This window comes from Syngnathus scovelli, chromosome 8, assembly GCF_024217435.2.
Source record: "Syngnathus scovelli strain Florida chromosome 8, RoL_Ssco_1.2, whole genome shotgun sequence".
In the NCBI taxonomy this organism is placed as follows: domain Eukaryota; kingdom Metazoa; phylum Chordata; class Actinopteri; order Syngnathiformes; family Syngnathidae; genus Syngnathus; species Syngnathus scovelli.
The window spans coordinates 16,136,683-16,157,694 of NC_090854.1; the positions used below are offsets into that span (position 1 = coordinate 16,136,683).

Consider the following 21,012-nt stretch of genomic DNA (forward strand, 5'->3'; position numbering starts at 1 on the left):
GAGGTCTGACTTTGGATTCTTGCAAGAGTATTTATTGAGAAAGCTGGATGGGGGCGACATTGGACATGTTTGGTGGTCACCTCAGCAACTGGTTAATCAGTGCGGAGGGTCCCAGCTCATTGTTTTGCAAGGTCGTGGAAACAGAAACTAGTGGAGCATTTTAGATGACTAACTAAGCAAGAATGTTTCCACACCATTTGGAAAGTTTCAACAACTGAATGGTTCGACTTTTCAGAGTCAAGGAAAGGTAGAAGGTTTAAAGTTAATAATTTTAGATTGTAAAAAAGATTACATCGGAGCAATCTGGTAGTCAGAAAAAGTGTAAGAATTGTAAAAACTGAAATAATAATCCACTACGTAATGTGAAAATCGAGATACTGTTGCCTTAACAAGAATAAACATAACATGATCTGACTGGACAATTTATAAGTGGCTTAAAATGACCTCAGTGATTATCGTTATCTTGCCTCCGATATTTTAAATTTCCTGGCTGGTCTCTTCCGGCCCAGCAGTCAAATGGAGTGAGCTTCTTCCGATTACATTTTAAAGGACTACGGCCTTGTTTCACATTTTCTTTGTCATAAAATGCAAATCATTCCCACTGAACTGACACCTTCTTGTAATATCCTCATAAACCGTGTTTCTTTCAGATTTACCATGGTGGGCTTCACACTAGCAGCTTGTATTCTTTTTGACCAGGTGTAAAGTTGTTTGCAGTGGCTCAACGTTAAAACGCTCGAGACCAATCCCTTTTAAATGTTATCAGTGTTTATAACATGCTCTGGCTTCCTTCTCTGGAAATTGTTTTTCTTGAAGGTCATATGCAAAAAGGCATATAATCTCACACCGCATCTGCTTCCTTTCACAAAACTCCTTAGGCCTTGTCCACACGGGGACCTTGTCACTATCGCTCTGCTCAGGACATTAACAGCATGAACCTCTCCTTCTGTTGGATCGGCTCAATCCTTGCAATCTTCTCGAAGACTGTGGAGTCTTGTCGTACATATCCCTGCACTATGAAAATTTTTTGGCTTCGGTTCCCCTTGAAATGTGAAGTTAGCTGCATGGTCAATAACTGCATTGGAAGGGATCTTTCTTCTTCTATGAACCTTCTCTGCAGAGCTTTTTTTTGTCTCTTCTCCTTAGGTGTGACATCTTTAGACCTGCTAATTTGGAGCAGGTGTCTAATGTAGCAGAGGTTAACTAATTAGCTCCCGTTCATGACTCCAATTAGATCGGGAATGAAGGCAGAGCCTTTGAGGAGCTGCAAATATCACATGAAAGCTTCAGAAAATCAGGCAACTGATCTCTTCACTTCTTTCTGCTGAAAAAAAAAATGACTTTACTAATTAGGTAACTTACGTTTATTTTTAATTTATCCACATTCTGTGGTATTTTTTTTCCCATTAGGTGAAAACGCAATTTTACATCTTTCAGGTCCGACTGAAATTGAACAAATTGGGATTAGCCGAAATCGGTGACATAACTATATAAAAAATGTCGATACAATATGTGATTGGCGATTGATTAGTTCTGGCTGCATACCACCTCTCAAAGTCAGCTGGGGTAGGTTCGAACTATGACTTGGATGACAACAAATCAAATGAATGGTACCACACAAATTGGAATTGGACCAACTTTATAAATCCATCAACTAATCCCGATCAAATTTTCGAGTGATTATTTGATCTCGTAAAGGCAGAGAAATGCTGGTTTTTACAGGTGTTGTAGTCCACAGAGTCTCTTACAGCAGGGATTGTCAACCAGTGGTCCGCGGGCCCCTTGTGGTCCGTGGTGGTATTGTAGCTGGTCCGCAAAATTGGACATGGAAAATAATTGTAACATTTTTAAAAATAAAATGGATTCATCATTTAGGCCTGATTTATTTTCCAGCTAATTTTATGAATCATTTACCCATCCAAATGATGTCAAATTTAGCTGAGATTCTCAAAATAGACAAAATAATATTCCTCCAAAGCTGTGCTCCCGATTTGATCATAATGGTGGTCCCTTGGACAAAACCAGTTGTAAGCCTCTGTCTTACAATCTAACCTTCATGTACTTACAGTGATTGTCGACTCGTCTTTCCTCATTCGAAATACTTTAACGAAGTCAAAATACATGTGGGCCATTTTGACACGGAACCTTTGTGTCTGAGATCTTTCTACAGTGCTGTTAATTGGCTCCTTACAACACTAGCTATCCTGCTCGTCCTCTTCTCCCTCCACCTTCCTTTGTCTCACAGGCGTTGCCTCGGCAGAGGAGATGTGCTTACGGCTCGGCGGCAGCCATTCTCTCGCTCCTCCTCGCAGAATATGAAAAGGCTGAAGTTCAAACAGGAAACTGAAATGACCATCTCATTAATGCGAGTCGTGAAGAACAAACAGCACTTTGGAAATGCCCCAATATCAATTAAAATATATGAAGGTGCTCATTAACAGCTAGAGAGGATAGAGTGTCACACGTTCTGGGCACAGTCTTTAATGGTCTAAATTAATTAAGGGCTACAATAGGAGTGCATGAGTGCCTCTTTGCTCGTTTGTGAATGCTTTTATTGGCATGGCTCCAAATACGTGCAGTAAGACTTGTCACCACCGTGGTGCACTCTCCTGTCTGTGCTCGGAGAGCTCCAACCAAGGGGGCCCTCAGTTTAAGACGACGATATGTTTCAGCTATAAAATTAAAAAATGGCGCACGAAAGAATAAACCCATGCCAATGTGGACACGGTAATTATGACCCAAATATTATATATACATTATACGTCCCTGTATTTCATTGTAAATTGAGAAACTACCTGAATGGGATTTTTTTTTTCTCTATCCAATGACTTGATGACACTGATTTGTATGTCATCCAAACCAGGGATTCCAAACCACTGTTTATAGAGTTAATAAAAACTAACAAAATAATTAAATTAAAAAAAAACATTATTAATGAAGAAGATTAAAGGGAAATTACTAAACAAAAATCTATTTTAAATTTATAAAGCTGATCAAATATCCATCACACAATGTCAATGGACAATGTATTTGAGAATAAAAATGATATAAATCATTTCGGGGTTCATTTTAAAAGTATTTTCTTCACGTTCATACAGAAGAATAATGAGAACGTCATTTATGAAGAGTTTACCTTAAATGCATAATTGGTTATCCCACACTCAACAAATACTCCATTTATATCAAAAACTAAAACAAATACTAAAACTAATTAAAAATTTCTTGTGTAAATGTGTCTTGAGTCAAAGGTTGGCAAACACTGATTTAAGCCACACTTTCGTCTGACTTGGCCTTTTGTCCGATTATTATGCGTGTGCATCCATGCATAGTCCTCCATACTGGATGTGTATTTGGGTCACTATATGCAGGTGCACTGATTTGTATGATGTGTGTCGTGTATGTTCCCTTCGAGCTATTTTAAACCTATCCCGTCACCGTCAGGGAACAAAAGTAGTGTTACAATAATTGTCATTTGTGTCGCACGTGATGCTAAGCAAGGTATTGCAAACACAGCTTGGATTTGTTTGTTTGGGTTGTTTGTTTTTGTACACCTGTGTGTCACTGTGTAGCGTACAATACGTGTGCATTAGTGCGTGCCAAACAGCTGCAAAGAAAAGGGGACATCGGCTCCGTTACACCTGTTCCTCCCCAAAGCCATGTGTCACTTTGGACTCGATGGTGTGTTTGTGTCTCGCTCGGAGGGAAGGAAGCGATTCCTCGTAGCTGGGTGGTGGTCTAGAAAGAACTGGAACGAAAAATGTCGGAGGTTTCCATTTTTAAGATGTTGGAGCTGCAGAGCTGGTTGGGTGTCACTTATGGCCACTTTAAAGATTTTATTTTGGAGGGCCATTATGACTGTCAACCCAAATAAATGTGGCGGGCCGTATCTGGCACCCGAGCCTTGAGTTTGACACCTGTGGTGTCCGTCATTTCTTAAAAACAGGAACACGGAGTTTAAAATAATTCATATTCCTCCCCTTCTTTTATTTAAATTTCCTCTTTCCTTTAATAATTCCTTGAACAATTTGTTTGAATATATTTATCTCGAAGGGAAAATTTCACACCATCTCCTTATCTCACCTCATGGGCGAGTCAGCCCTGCATGGCGTGGATAAAAGTATTGAGGTTAAATAAGAGAACAAAGAAAGACACAATCCTATCGAGCCGAGCTGGAGTTCACGTCCATGTGTTAAAACAGAATCATAATGAAGGTGTCAGAACGAGTTTTTCAGTTCTTTTTCTTACCCACCTCATTTTATTTCATTCCATCACACCTCTCCTTCTCCATTCTTGTTCAATTCAATCTTTTATTTCATTGTCTTTACCACCCTCTTCTTTCTCCGCCGTTTTGCTCCCACCGGCAGTCCCTGTGGTCGATATTTAAATCTTGTTTCATTACCACAGAAAGTGGTATTGCCATCCTCTGCAGAATCCAAACATTCCTGCGCAGGGCCTCCCGCCTGTCTAAAGGCATGGGTTTGAATCCCATTACCATGCGGGCCGCCAATACCCATGGTGCGCTGGAGCCGGCTTTACGCTGATTACCTGCATCACAACTGATGGATTCCCTTTGACCTCACGAGCCCGCAATACGGCTCTTGAAGTCGGGGGGGAAAGAGCTTGTCATTGGAATTGGAAAAGAAAAAGGAAATTTATTGGAGAATCCAGAGCAGTGAATGAGATCCAGATGAATTCTGTGGCTTCACTCGACTTGTCCATGTACATTTTTGGGTTTAAAGTCAGACCCCGGCAAAATGGTGTCTTTCGGAAATTAAGCTTCTGTGTTTACGCCGTCACTTCTACGGAAAAGTAGCCTACCGCAGAAAATTGGGAAATAAACGACGTACTTTAACCGAGACGCTTTTATTCCCACTCCGAGGAGACACAATGTAGACAATGGGCCGCAAAAAAATACAGCACTGCAGCAAAGCAGAAACTGCCCAAAGCTGAGACACAGCGTGAGTTGAGTGTGAGTTAGCCATAGAGCGGAGCAAGTTAAAAATACGCTAAATATTATACAAGAGGAAACTAAAACGTCAAAACGTACGGTCATTATTTTTAACGTTTTTTTCTTTTAATTATGTATGCTATTTTAGATTTGTGCGGCGTCCTTGAGTGCCTTGAAAGGCGCTTTATAAATAAAATGTATTATTATTATTATTAAAATGAATTGATTAATGTAGCCCGTAATCACGGAAATGTCTCAAATATTAACGACATACCCTGATTGTTTAAAAAAAACAAAAACAAAAAAACAACTGGGGCGACATGAGATATCTTAATCTGGATCCCAGTCCAACTAGTCAGTGTGAGGTCATCTTAGAACAGTGGTTCTTATTGGAGGTACCGAACCCCACCAGTTTCATATGTGCATTCACCGAACCCCTCTTTAGTGAAAAATAATTTTTGAAATTCAAGACACGGATATTTTTTACTGGTGCACAAAATAAGCCGTGCATGAACATCCCCTTGTTCAAATAACAAAATCAACACAATGCATGAACTCACAACAAACTACATATTGGCAAATCACAATTTACACAATAAATCAGGTTTGTTCGGACCTCCTCAGTGGAGTCTCTGCCGAACCCCTGAGACCGACTCACCGAATCCCTAGCGTTCGTTCGAACCCAGGTTAAGAACCACTGTCTTCGAAGCAAGAAGTGGTCCTAGTGCGTCTGTTGTGTTATTAAAAACCCAACATGGTTTCTGGGCGTGATTCTTAGCTGCTACTCTAAAATGTCCGCACACAGAACACAAAACAAAAGCTTTATGGCTTTCCCAGTGAAATATGTTTAATGTTTAATGCTGTGGCCAAACCATCCATGAAAAATAGTGCCTCATCCCTTTGAGTAGAATATATGTTTAACAATATGTCTCATGTAAGGAGGCTTTTATTTCTCTTTTTGATGGGGAATCTAACAAAGCAGCTCTGCCAGTGGTGTTTAATTGTCACTTGAAGTCATTAAACGCTAGGAAACAGATGCCAACTAACAACAAGTAGCGTATGCCTGCATACATGGCGAGTACACACGCACCTTCATCTCATGACATCTGGGGGGGGGGGGTTGTCTCTGTGGGAGAACGTGTTCCATGATTAGCACCCAATTAACGCTCAATTAGGGAATCTGCATTACGAGAGTGTGGACAGACGCTTTAGAATTCATATCAGGGCTTTTACAACAAACTCAAGGCCCGGGGGCCAGATACGGCCCGCCCAATTATTTTATGTGGCCCACAAAGATTAATTTGACTTTGTGTCAATACTAAAATTACAAGTTGTCTTGACTTTTAAAAAATAGAAAAATTGCTAGAAAGTTTTATCAGCGTTCATCTTTTTAAAATATTTAAAGTTTTTACTAATCTCTGATTTCAAAACTAGTTATTCATAAGTTTGTTGTGTAGCCTATACTGTACATATACTATAAAGCGAAACGAAATTGACACTACAACTTTTTTCCATGCATTGTTCGAGTCCCACTTTGACAGAAATACAAAAAAAAAAAAGTTTCTGGGCTATTTGTTGTCATTTGGAATAAAACAAATTATTTAATTTCTTTATTCGACAGGGACATTAATGAACATTTCGGATTCGTGAGAATGTCTTTGACCAAAGTGAAGCAACACCTCGAATCTACACTTTAGTCCTTTGCTTGTATTTATTTTGCAAGACACTGATTTTAAATCACTCCAATTATATATTTTTATTTTTTATCTGTTACAGTGGGTCTACTACCTTAAAATTAATCCGATCTGTCATTATGTCACAACAATGACGCCACCACCAAGGATGTAATTGTCCCAGCAATTTTTAAGTTGTTTGCAGCACTGACATTGAAAACGAAATGATTTCTCATTTTCATCTCTGCATTAAAAAGCCCAGCCCTCTGTTTACACACTCCAGCACACACGCTCACACCTCTGCTTGGGTGGGGTTCTTTATTTCATTTGCACGCCAAAATTCATTATGCCAACCTTCTGTTCTCGTGCACCCAAGCATGTCAGCTAACGCGCGGAACAAATTTCTCCCCCTTCTGGTTTTCCTTTCTCGCTCAGCATACCCCCCCCCCCCTTCCTCGTCGCTGCTTTTAAATATGTTTAGGATGTGATCCACCTGCATCAAAGGCCTCCTGTGAGCAGACTCACTTTCCATCGCTGGACCATTATTAGTCATTACTGTCAAAGCCTTGGCGCTTCTCACCCCCAAGTGTACTTCTTTGAACTTAACAGGTGGTTAAGTCCGAAATCCACACGAGGCTCACGTCGTTGCGTTTGCCAACGCAGCCTCTGCAGTAACGTGAGTTATTCCAAGTGGTACTTCGGTGGACTTCATCATTTACCCCTGGGACTTTTCCGTATTTATGAAACCTCAATGAAACAACTGACATCTAAGACAGTTGATATATTATTTGTCCATGATTTTGACCTGGATATTTTTTTTTAATTTACTTTGGTTCCATTTGGCTGCTGTTACACAGCGCTACACTTTTTTTTTTTTTCCACCATATCAGGGCCACTGAGGACAAGCAGGAGAATGTGATGGATCCCATCCAGATGGTCGCAAGCTCAGGCACAACAGCAGGAGTCCTGTTAGCACTTTTCAACAATGCAAACAGGCACATAACTGTTAACACTGAACAATGAAACCTCGCCAAGTGTTTATTTTATCCTCACTGGTCTACTAATAAGTCCGTCAACTACTGTGCCATAATCATAATTCAGGAATTAAGCTATATTGTCACAGATTTGTCCAGTGGGCAACGAAGAGCATAATACGTGTGATCTGATAACATGATGTTCACAACTGCTCTATGATGTGTGAGCAAAGAACACGTTCATTTTTTCTTGCAAAACACGACTGGTAACATTGCAAGGTGAGACTTTTGCTCAGTGAATAATACATCAGAACATTTTACACCACTTGTAAAAAGTCGGAATTGATCCACATATTTTCACCATCTGAACTTCTTTCAGGGCTTTAACAGATGGGAGAGTACCGAAGGGAATCCTGCAATGCCTGGACAGCCCATTGTGTAAAAAGCCATTAGTGCCAAGAGACGCCCTAAATATTATATTTTTAGAGGCTTGCATTGTTTTGTAATTATCTAATTTTGGGATGCCACAGTTTGGGTAATGTCCTACCCTTGCTAGGTTCCCTGTAGTAGGCAAAGGTGGATAAATGTGGTTTTGAGGCGGCAGTTTTGCAGGGTCTATACATAAATGAGGCTTTACTGACATCCAAGTACCGTATTTTCCGCACTATAAGGCGCACTGGATTATAAGGCGCACCTTCAATGAATGGCCCATTTTAAAACTTTGTCCATGTATAAGGCGCACTGGATTATAAGGCGCATCGAGTAAATAACTCAACGTTGCTCAAACGTAAGTTACTTGCCTGCCATTCTCCCGCTAATGACACAGTGTCAAGCAGAAGTTGAGAAAATTTAATTCTCATCCCAATAAAGATGCCTCACCCTCGGTGTAGTACTTCAGCATCGTTCCACTTTTCCAAACCTCAGTGCTTTTGTTGATTGCGGATCCCCGTGCAGACAGTTCTGGGAGTAGTTAACACCGCTAAAGGACGTCGGCGGTCATGCATCACTGTTTGCGGGCTTTCAGCGCTTCATGTTCTCTGAAACATTCGACGGATGGTTTCTCATCAATCCGTCCTCCTGGGAAGTGAGTGCCATAACTGCTTCAGACAGGAGTGATGAAGTAAGGGTGAAAGTTGTAAGATTGCGCCGGGGCGCGTCAAGAGATATAAATCTGCGCGACGGGGACGGGAACGTACCACCGAGCGCGGGACGTTTGAGAGATGGGTTGGGGCGGGGGGTTAGAAAAGGTGGGAGAAATGGTGCCTGCAGTATGGTTTAGATGTGACAGATTGGAAAGAGCGTCAAGGGAGGCGGCGAGAGAGGAGCTAATGATCTCCATCTGTCTTGGAAGGCTGGGAGAGAAGAGCATCGTTTGGCTTTGGGAATAAGGGGGAAACAAACACACATGATTTGCAGCCATCACCCTGGCAGCTTGTAAAGTGACTGGCTTCATTTGAGTCGCCGTCGCTCACAGGCGCTTTGGATCATCACTTCAGTCACATTGATGATGAGTGGAGCACTATGTTTGCTTATGAGCGATCAATGGAAGTTGTTGCGGACTCTCGTCATGTGTCACCATTTACCCGGGGCCTTTAACAGAGTAAACCATGGCTTGTCCTAAAATTTTACAATGTTGCTTTCTTCTCCAGGAACTGAGCTTACTCTGATGCATTTTATGTATCGCCATTAGAGTTGCCTGGTTTTAGTTTTCGGGTGTGGGGAGAGTGAGCTGGATCCTACCTTTTTGACTGGTAGGGTTTTTTTGAGTTTTTCCTTGCCCTTTTGGGAGCTTAAGATCAGGGGATGCTTTGAGAATAATTGTCAATTTTTGTCTATGTGAAGCCCTTTGAGACTGTTTGTGATTTAGGGCTATACAAATAAACTTGACTTGACTTGACTTGACTTGACTTGACTTGACTTGACTTGACTTGACTTGACTTGACTTGACTAAGTGACACATGTGGTACACCCTGAAACCGTCAATAACCAATTGCACAGATTTAATAATAATAATAATAATAATCAAAGATGATGTGAGTATAGCAATAGATCCTGAAATTGAACTTTTTGCAACAGTGTGTTAGCGAGGCAATTAAGGCCATAAAAAAAAGAGTCACTGAAATCTACACAGTGTCTAAAAAAAGCTATATAGATACATTTTGCATATTTTAGAAATTATTACTGGCAAGAAACCCAGTTACTATTGCAGGATTTTTCCAATACCCCAGCTCCAAACCACTCCGAATCTCGACACTGCAATATATCAGGTGAAATTAAATATTTTATCAACATAAAAACTTTATATAAAATGCGTCATACTCGTAGGAGATGCTGACGCAGAGGCAGCACATCTTCTTTGAGCTTGCCTGTCTGTGTAATCTCACTGTTCGGCTCAGATATAAAAAAATAAAAATTCTGGGTTAAAAAAAAAACGTGCCAGCAACAGTGTTGGTGGACGTAGACTCATAAAATTCAGGTTTTCTGAAAAAGTGCCGCTTGCAAGTGAATTTTGAACCATGTCTGGCATCATTCTCCATTTGTAAATCAGCATTTAATACAGATTTTAAATTCGACTAATGGAAGGGAGAAACATAGCTGTCTAAAATCGAAATGATCTTCACATGCACCTAACCCTTTAAATAAAATAATAGTACTCACTCTTGAACTTAGAGAATAACAGTTGCTTTTCAAACTCATTTTAATTCACAAAAATAGAGTTCACTGTGAGATTGTCAGATAACTTCAGCCTTAAGTTGCTACCTGAGTAAAATCTAAATTACATGAGCGCCCTGTGGAAAAAAAAAAAAAAAAAAGAAGCAGAGTGCTAATTAACAGTTAAGCCGCTCTGAGGGAGAAGTGCATAATTATTTGGTTTGCTGGGGAAATTGCTTCTGCTGACAAACAATTCTCAACCCCTGCATTGTTTTTATTTTCTCTGTGCTGTAATCTCAATGCTAGAGACGTTTTTTTTTTTTTTTACCCGCCCCGCCACAATTCTTTTTTCTCCAAGGGCGGAACATTAAATAAACTGAGGCCGAGGGATGTGTGGAAGAGTGTGTGATTCTCATTTAGTTGAGAGATTAGCTCTCCGGTGGCGTCCACATATGGATGCAAAGAGTGTTATATATATGCGGAGGGTGTGATGTTCTCTCAGCCGTGCAAACCAACCAAAACCTTCATTTGGGTATATTGAATTTCTACTCGTGCCATAATACAAGAAAATTAGGTATAAGTGTGAGGAAAATAAAAGGCAGGAATACAATTTTAAAACTGAGGCTTTACTGAAGTGTGGGAGGTTAATTTATTAACTCAACTAAAGATAAGGAAAAAAATCCATAGTTTCTGTCACCAATAAATAATTTCTATTTGAGGGAGGTGTTTATTCTTAGTACAGCCAACAAATAAATGAGAATGTCTATCATAGGCCTGGAAACTATTTGCAAAAATGTGGTTTAGTATTTAAATTACATTTAGTTTAAAGTACACTGCAGGAGGAACTAGGGTCCTAATTAGGGGTGCCAAGATAAATCGGTAAAACGTCTAACCCGTGTTTGCAAGAGTGTCCGAAAATCCGGGCGCATTCACTTAAAACGCTTAGCAATGATATAGAATATAAAAAGAAGTATATTGTGGCTGATGCCTGATTTTTTTTTTTTTTTCTGACAAAGAGGCAGTCATGACTGGATCCTCGCTGTACTTAGCACACCAAGGCCACCGTGTGCGTATGTTGAATGGTCACACGTATTTTTTTGTTGTGATACGCTAACATATTTTAAGGTCAAATATGGATTGCGAAGGACATGAGTCAGCAAACTGACATTTATTAAAAGTTTTTGAAAGCCGTGGTTGACATCAAACAGGAAGAGCACACGAGTACCTCATGGTGACTCACGTTGGCGCCAAATAAACGACCACTCTCAGAGTAAATGGAATATTAAATCACTTAACATGACTTAAAAATACAAATGCTTTGTCTAGTAGCTTCTGGTATTCTACTCAGTTGAGAAAATTAGTAGTCTTTTTTCATGGAACTACTGTTTCATAACATTTAATTTCACTTTTAAAAATATTCAAATAAACACCTGAGTGGATCTATAAATTCGAGAAAATTACTCACACTACCTATTTGTCTGTGTTTCTGATATCAAGACCAAAAAAAGTTTCCAACAAGTTACCGAGGCTTCCACCCCAAGTCTGACGCTGTAAACAAAGTCGAGGTCAGAGACCTCAAAAGCATCACAGACACAAACCAGGCAGAAACGCCTTCCATAAATAAATCAAGGAGATGGCTCCCAGGGATAAACCGCTTAGTGTATGGCAGTAGAAGCCTAGTAGGAAGAAGGAGCCAGATGGACTATCATGGAAAAGCAAGCTCCTGTATGGTATACATCACCAACAAATGGAAGAGGTGTCTAAAACATAGAAAGACTGAGTAGAAAAGTCATTAAAACACCAAATTTCATATTTGCAGATAATTTGATCTCATAAATATTATAGTTGCGAGATGGTGTAGGGGGGGGTAAAGGATTAGGTGCAACACAGTGGAGATAGTTAAAGAGGACCCGGTGGAGCAGATGGCATTGAGATGAACCTCTGCGGGCCGCCTCTCTGTTCGCTCCTCACATACTTCATGGAAACATGTAGATCTATGCGATATCGATCATCTCAAATGGTATGCTGATATCATGATTTGCAGAAACACACTTGAGCAAGTTTGCACGGACTTTTAAGTCAAATATGCTGCTCATCATGTTAATCCACCTGCTTTGTTCTCCCACTTGACGTGTCCTCCTGCTCTGAGACGCAATGGATACTTTAATAGATCTAATAATGAGATCTTATTCTCCATCATTGCCTGCAGACACATTTTACGGCCCTCTCACTCTTGTTTTACATGTGTTCAGTATTGATTCTCTCTCGATTGCATGACCACAAAAGCCCCTCACGTGTATTAATTGGGAAGTCGACAGTCCATCACTGCTTGAGCAGGATATTAGATGTGACATTTGATAATAAAAAAATATTAGGTTTGTTTTTATAACAGGTGTCTGTCAAACATTAAAAACTCTTCAATTTAATTGTCTGTAAAAATTACTACATTGCTATGTTTACTTTGATAAATAGCATTTTAGCATAACAAGCAGATCATTGCTTGATGAAAAATGATCTTTTTTTTTAGATTTTCGGGCTGGGCGAGGTAATCGGCAATTTTCAGACCAAAATTCCCGAGAATAAGCGCAAATCCGTTGAGAGGTATTTGGCAATTGATTGATCATCATTGATTTGAGCTATTTGATAACCCCCAAATTATTGATTATCAGTGATTTATTGAGTTATATTTTGGCGTGTGTACTTCTCTTTACTCCTGTGTTGTTGCAGATGTTTTTTTTTTTCCAGATATTTAGTAGATTGATAAATCCGTGGACTTTACTTTCAACACCAATGGCAATCTATTATTTCTATTTATGCGTTAGCTTTGGTGAGCGTATCGTCAATTCTTTATCGTGCATTATTGATGACGTACACGCCGAGCCTTTAATGGAAGGCCGGCGTTTGTAACCTTTTAGGAAGTTCACAACGATACCATCCATGAAAGATACACGCAAACAAAGGCCAAGTAGAAGCGTGACGTGAGTGGACTGCTGAGACAAAAAAAATAAGAAGTAGCAAAGTTTAGGCCAGGCAAAAGAGAACAAAAGGGGTGAAAAGTTTGCCGGGAGTGAGGGGGGGAAAAAAAAAAGGTATTCTTTTTAGATGGAGTGAGATCAAAAGCTACAAGGGGCAGACTAAGAGCGGAAAAGACTAATATTCAGAGACATATGAAAAATATAGCACATCCATCAGGGTGTTACCAAGGCAACGGTAGCATTGAACGTCCACAGGCGACAAGCGTACTTGGCACTGATTTCTTCTTGGAGATGTTTCTCACTTTTCTCGTCAGTCGTTTTGGTTACCTCTGCCAAGGAGGTGATTTTTCATCGACATACGTTTGATTGCTTTTAATGTCTCCATTTTGTAGCCCAGCATTTGGTCGTGAGGGCAGCAGGGAAGCAGATGTTCTCTGAGGAGTTCCCATTCTAGCCACGAGAGATTCTCTCCTGCATGTCCTGGGTTGTCCCAAAAACCTTCTTGTAATGCTAGGAAGGCATCTGAAGCAGCCATCTTATCTGGATTCTCTTAATATGGAGAAGCAGCGGTTCTTCCATTGATCTTGTTCCTCCACCACTTTAAAGTGGAGATGCAGGTTCCATTATTTTTTATTGTTTGTCCACTGGCTTATTACTGTCCCTTGTGTAGATGTACTTCCTTTTCGCCTTTCTATACACACAAGCAAGCAACCTCCAGGAAGCTTGTCACAATTCCCATAACGCTACCCCATTGATTCCAGTACACTTGAACATCACAAGCATTGCCTACATACAAGCTTTTTCCTTTTCATCCGCCTTCACAAGCAAACCTCTCACGTGCAGAGTATGCTTTTTTTTTTTTCCTGACACCTCCTTCCTTTTGTCTCACTCACCAAGCCCTTTGCCACTCCCAAATTACATCACCTTTACATGCATGAGTATGCACCTACAAACACTCACACACACTTCAAAACATTTGAATGTGTTTCCCCCGTGGATTGGGTTCCAATGCCTTTGTTGTAAGACTGCATGCTATCTATCTATCTATCTATCTATCTATCTATCTATCTATCTATCTATCTATCTATCTATCTATCTATCTATCTATCTATCTATCTATCTATCTATCCATCCATGTATCACCCATCCATCCATGTATCACCCATCCATCCATGTATCATCCATCCATATATCTATCTATCACACATCCATATATCTATCCCCTATCCATCTATCATCCATCCATCCATCCATCCATCCATCCATCCATCCATCCATCCATCCATCCATCCATCCATCCATCCATCCATCCATCCATCCATCCATCCATCCATTGACTTGGTTAGTCAAGATGATGGTTGATCCTCCTATCTATCTATCTATCTATCTATCTATCTATCTATCTATCTATCTATCTATCTATCTATCTATCTATCTATCTATCTATCTATCTATCTATCTATCTATCTATCTATCTATCTATCTATCTCTATCTATCTATCTGTCACCCATCCATCCATGTATCACCCATCCATATATCTATCTATCACACATCCATATTCATATATCTATCCCCTATCCATCCATCCATCCATCCATCCATCCATCCATCCATCCATCCATCCATCCATCCATCCATCCATCCATCCATCCATCCATCGACTAACCAAGTCAAGATGATGGCTGATCATCTATCTATCTATCTATCTATCTATCTATCTATCTATCTATCTATCTATCTATCTATCTATCTATCTATCTATCTATCTATCTATCTATCTTTGAGCATCTGTGTCACTGTAAGGCTGGAACGGTTCAACTTTTTCTCGCCATGCGTGACACATATCCGCACAGACTGTAGATTTTTTTTTTTTTCTTCATGATTCGATGCGTGCATGTGCAAATGAGCAGAGAAAACCATTTTGCATGCTACTGTGCCGGCTTTGTGTGTGTAATTACTTGTTTCAGTCAAATCAATCGCACATTTGCTGTTCTTTCACGGTTCACACTCGTCTGACCATAACGTTTTTATCATGGGTGGCTATAATAATTGACTCGATGATGATCTTAAAAAAAAAGCTGTCATTTGTGTGGAATTGATAGTTGGTTATGACCTTATCTAGAAATAACTGATGTGAAACAGGGCAATCCTTGATTGCAAGCACTCCGGGCATCATTATTGGTTTGTCAGTTAATTAGCATTCCGCGCCATGCAAAACTGGCATGGAGACTGGAGTTCAGAGGATTTAAAAAAAATACTTCCTCATCCCTTGGCACAAATACAAAGGAAATTGTGAGTTTAGGCTTGTTGAGTTAGCACATTAAATTTCCCAGTCTATTAAAGAGTCAGTATCATCCTGTACTTGTTGGCATGGCGATATTTCTCAACAAGAACTACTTAACTGATTATTTTATTTTAGCCTATGCAAGTTTTGGTTTTGTTGTTCCACACATATATTGTATTTTATGTAAATGTGCTGCCAGCTAAAATTTTGGTAAAAATGGTAATGAGGGAAAATATGAATTATAGGAAAGGTTTTTTTTTTTTTTTTATATATACCCTTCGAAGTTGCAAAGGAAACACGCTCCTGCTTCATAATAACATTTTATCTGGCATTAAGGAGAAATGATTGTCAAATTTTGTCTATCAACAGGTGACCTCTACAAACAATTCAGTCGCTCACTAAAACTAAATTACATTGCTAGGTTTTGATTATTTGATTGCTTGTTATCAAAAACGAGAAAAATCCTACCCGACGGTAAAACTGATGATGTCGGTGCCCGCCACTTTTCCCCCCTAGGTAAAACGGCCATTTAATATGACGATGAATGACTTGAGTGCTACATTTAAGCGTCCCATTGTTCTGCAAAACTGCCGGCTGTGTGTTTATTTCCAACCCTCTTCACATCTGCCGACTGCTTAATTGTACCTCTTATTGCGCACACTTAGTGCATTCCATCAACCTGCCTTAAATATAATCCTAGCAGAGTGTGTAAATAAACTCATTAAGACTCACAGTCGCTGCCTTTTCAATGAGGAACATCGCATAATGGACACATAATGTGTGTGTGGAGGGAGGGCGCTTGTTTTTGTGCCCTATTGAAGCCTGACTTAAGATGACAATTGAGTTATAGTGAAATGTCATTTTTAAATTAAAGGAAATCCCTCACCTTGGTTTCAATGCAGTGCTCCATTTTGAGTGTATTTATTTAGAAATACGTTAAAATATGGTAGTAAAGCTGTTCTGATAATTAAGTAGCTTGTAGCGGCATATGCTACGATTAATTTCAAAAGCCACTGCCCTTAAGGAGACGTACGAAAAAAAGTAAACTTCTGATTCAGTTGCTACCAATGTCATGTTGTTGCACAGCGATTTCCTAACATATTAAATAAGATTGCTAAATTAATAACTAAAAATAAATTCCCAAAATATTTTTTTTACTCATCGATGGGCATATTCATTATAAAAATAAATACTGTACTAAATTAAAGCAAAAATCTAATCACATAAATCTTAGAACGTCGTGAAGTTTCATCATCCTTCAAAAGTGGGGAAAAAAAAGTTGCGTGTGGCTTTCTATATATTTTCGGGTATTTTTTCATGTGCCGATGACATCATCAGTAGAGTAGTGGAAGTGGCTGTCAGGACTGACGGGCACAATAGTGGCGGATGCTCGAGGAGGAATGACGCTTCTCCAGTGGAGCTTAGCAGCCTTCACAGTTTCTTTGGCTCATTGCTGATTGAAAAGAGGCAAGAGGAGAAGGCAATTTCCCAGTAAAGGACAGCGAAGCCCTGTGAGGCTGCGACCGTCAGCTTCGCCGTGACTGCATAAGTATTGAGCCCGACATGCCTGTGTCCATTGTCCTTCTCTTTGCCTGCGAAGAAAACAAAAACTTGAAAAAGTGCCAAGGAAGAATGCTGATTATGGACATCTTTTTTTCTTAACAGGGTGTCATAGTCACTCCTCTGAGTGGCCCGACTAAATGTATGCAAAAGTATGACGCAACAATCATTTGTGGGCTCGTTTGAAGTGACCACTCCCACACCATCGCAGCCCTCTTTCTCGGTGATCCGCCGTCCTACACTCAATTATCCTCATATTTACCCCAGTCATGAAAATCTTGTGTTTTCCATCATTCCCAACGTGAATAACTAATGTTAGCTTGTGCTTGACCACTTCTCATGCATGTTCACGTTAGTGAGGCTTAGCAGGGGGCTGACTTGACTTGACTTGACTTGACTTGACTTGACTTGACTTGACTTGGAGTGGGAGGAGTGAATCTACATTCAAATCTTCCTGGAAGTTTTAAAACTGCAAATTATCTGTAAGTACATTGCTGACAAACAGTTTGTGGCTAGAGCACTGTGATCACAAGGGATCCGAAACGCCCACCCCTGTTCAACTTGCTGGCCTCTGACAAGAGGTTCCTGCAATATCTGGTGCAGAACCACCAAGTCGTGCAGTAGCTTCACGCCAACAGAATTCATCCCCCATATGTTACTTTATCTGACTGACCCAAATCAGAACTACAGATTTTTCTGTCACAGCAGGAGGTCCATTTGTAAAATCACTGTCCAATTTGATTTGGATGACTGGAATATTTTTACTGCCTTCATATTTTACAGCTGTTTTGGTTTCTTTCTTATGCTTTATACATTGATATTTATGGGTGTGTTCGAATATACACTCATGGCTTTTTCCTTCATTTTATTTTATAGCTGCTTATTTTATTTATGTCCTTTATTTGCATAGTTTTAGCAGAACAGACAATATCCGGTTGCCGTGTGTAATTGAAAAATATCGTCTATAAAGTTGTCTATCAATCTAAAAAATATTTTGGCATAGATGAATAAGGTAAACTTTCAAACTGATACTTAAATTCATGAGGAGCAGCAACACCTACAGGGAATAAATTTATCCTAACAGGTACATTTCGTACTTGTATTGAGTCAGCTAGGTTTTGTGTGCTTTTTTATTTTTTTTTATTTCATGAATTCCTGACGGTCAAACATTGACCATGATACTTTTAATTCTTTTCAAAATTCCAAGGGTCTCTGGTCAAATGAGTTTTATCCTGATTTAACCCTTGAACGATTAGCAAAAGGTTGAACCTAACACAAAAGTATATTAAAATGATCAAAAAGTTGACCTTAATACAAAAATATACGCCGAAAGATCCGATACTCGACAGGCATTCGTTAATTTGCAGTTTTCCTCCGGTCGACCACTCCGAACAATTCACCCAGAAAGTCCACAGCGTTTTTCCGCCACAGCACGCTAATGGGATTGTGGATGATTGATCATACCGCTTACAGTTGCAGAGTCCGGTTCTGTTTTTAGCATATCTACATGGATGCCTGCACACACCGAGCAACTGTGCATTGCATTTCGAGACAACTCACAGTGCCATATCTTGGTTTGTGATTAATGTTCCCATAAAGATCTTATTTTTGACAGTTTCCACAGCAGAGATTTCCCCATTTAACGCGACATTTATGCCAAGTTCCTTCATGAAGATAGGATCGCAATCAGCACCATTGTCACAGCGTTTAAGATGTAGCAGAGATAGTTTGTGTCACCTTGTGAAATTGCATTCGGCTTTGTTCGCAGCAGGGAAATTCATTACTGCCACTACATGGGTTTGAATATTTTAATATTTAATGGGAAGCAAACTTGACTTGCTCTAAAATTAAAATTGGGTGACAAATTCCCATCATGATTATCATGACCAAAATGACTTCAATTGGAGGTATTAGCATGATTGCTCAAACGATTGCACAGAAAAAAAATGCAAATTTTGGTTTGGATTAAGAAACCATAACACTTTTTGGCAGCAGGAATTGTAAACAACAAGAGCCAAAGTAATTTTTTGTCTCCATATATGGTATTCACAATAAGTCAAAGGTCAAAGGTCAAGAGACACAAAGAGATGGAAATTACATTCCCACTATCCCACGGTGACAAGACATAGTACACAATATATATATACAAGTAAACAACACAAAAAGTAAAAACAAGAAGGCACAAACAATGAATAAATAAGAGTGATGAATAAATAATCAATGATCAAATAACATAATAAATAAGAGGAGCAAAAATGGAGCAAGTGTGCATACACAAATTGAAAAGGTATTTATAACCATTTAAAATTTTAGCACTGATTATCAGTGAATCATAAACAATTTAACTCCAACGCCTCACAATTCATTGACAATTTCACACAATACCTCCATTAATTAAATCCTTCCTTTTAAGACAAATATTTAAAAATCGAGCAGCTCTGGTTATTGCAGCCAAAACTAAACGGCAATCGTAGCGACATAATCAACAAAACACTTACTGATCAAGTCGACTCAAAAACTATTAAAAAATATCTTGAGATGATTTAAGTTGTGCTCAAGAACTATTTAGTGAAACCATCGTCAAGCGGTCACTCCCCCCCCCCCCCCCCCCCCCATCCACTCAACAGCTTGTCCTCATTTGTTTGCTCGGTGCATTAATTAGCTGTAGGATCACACATTGTATAATGATGTAAACCGCTTTGATGTGTAATTAAAAGTGTATCTGTACGCTGTCTGATTACCGATTAACGGTGCAAACATTTGTGCCTAAGAGCCTGTGACCGCCCCTCTCGTCCACGTCACCCGAACGCACCGTGGTTATTTACATACCAGTAAATTGCTTTGAAAAAAAAAAAAAAAAAAGCACCATACGGGCAAGGATTTTTTTTTTTTTTTGTGTCAAACTCTGACCAATTTCCAGATAAACAGAAACTGATCAATCTGACCTCCCGCAAGCCATATGTTGCGCATCGTTTTTCCAAAAGAGCAGCTTGCATTGTGGACTTTCTCCCAAAAGAGCTGAGTTTTCAAAGGGCTTGTTAGAGAGGTCTGGTAATAAGTCCGGAGAAGAAAGCTTGTGAGCATACTCAGAGGAAGCATCTTTATTTGGGGAGGGAGGAAAAAGGCCTAAAAACGCTGCCGTTGCAAATTCACCGCTTCATAATTAGATGTGCCTGAAAAGTACGCTGCCGGGAATCGTCTGTTTTATTCAATACAGGCTTATCTTTTTTTTTTTTTTTAATCGCTAAAGTGGGAAAGTGTGTGTACTCTAAGTAATATAGTCGAATATAACTGTTGGTTTGTCTACTGAGTAGGACAGTGAAGGTAACACGGCATTTACACGTAGCTGTGATTTCGTTTCATTCACCGCTTAACTGCTCAATCTTGTCGTTTCAACGAAAGCCCTTTGTGTTCTTTTAATGTTCCACCTTTTTAAATCCGCGACCTTCCTCGCCGAACACACAATTGTTTTTAACAACGGTGAAACTACTCTGTGGTGTCAGCATTTCCCGGAGGAAGCAGCAGCTCTCCCGGCAAGCCTCGGTACAATTAGTACCATTTTTGAAAGCCCCATGATGTCTATTTTTATATATATATATTATTTTTTTTGCAGGGGATACAAAAACAAAAGTTCATTAGCTTGAAAAACATCTAATCTTAAATGTCAGGATGAAATCCTCGAGCTTGGATGACTTAAATCGGTCAGAAACTTGTTTACCATCTTTGACAATTTCTACAAAATGTAGAGAAGACGGTCCGACGAGAGCAAATGGGAACACAAAAAAAATAGAGTTGGTACTTGGTCACCGAACTGTCCCATTTAAAAATTACCTCACGATTGTCCAGGTGACCAGCGGAGAGTGTTTTCTGCTTTTCCCCTAAAGTCAACAAGGGAGCGCCCTGTCATGACTCCAAAAACGATAAGAAGTATGGAAAATGAAAAAG

At 39.6% G+C, this 21,012-nt stretch overlaps 1 protein-coding gene across 5 annotated transcripts in view; it reads left to right on the forward strand.

The window, feature by feature from the left end:
- il1rapl1a (interleukin 1 receptor accessory protein-like 1a) overlaps positions 1-21,012 on the forward strand; it is a 181,681-nt gene that overhangs the window by 105,353 nt on the left and 55,316 nt on the right. The window lies entirely within an intron of this gene.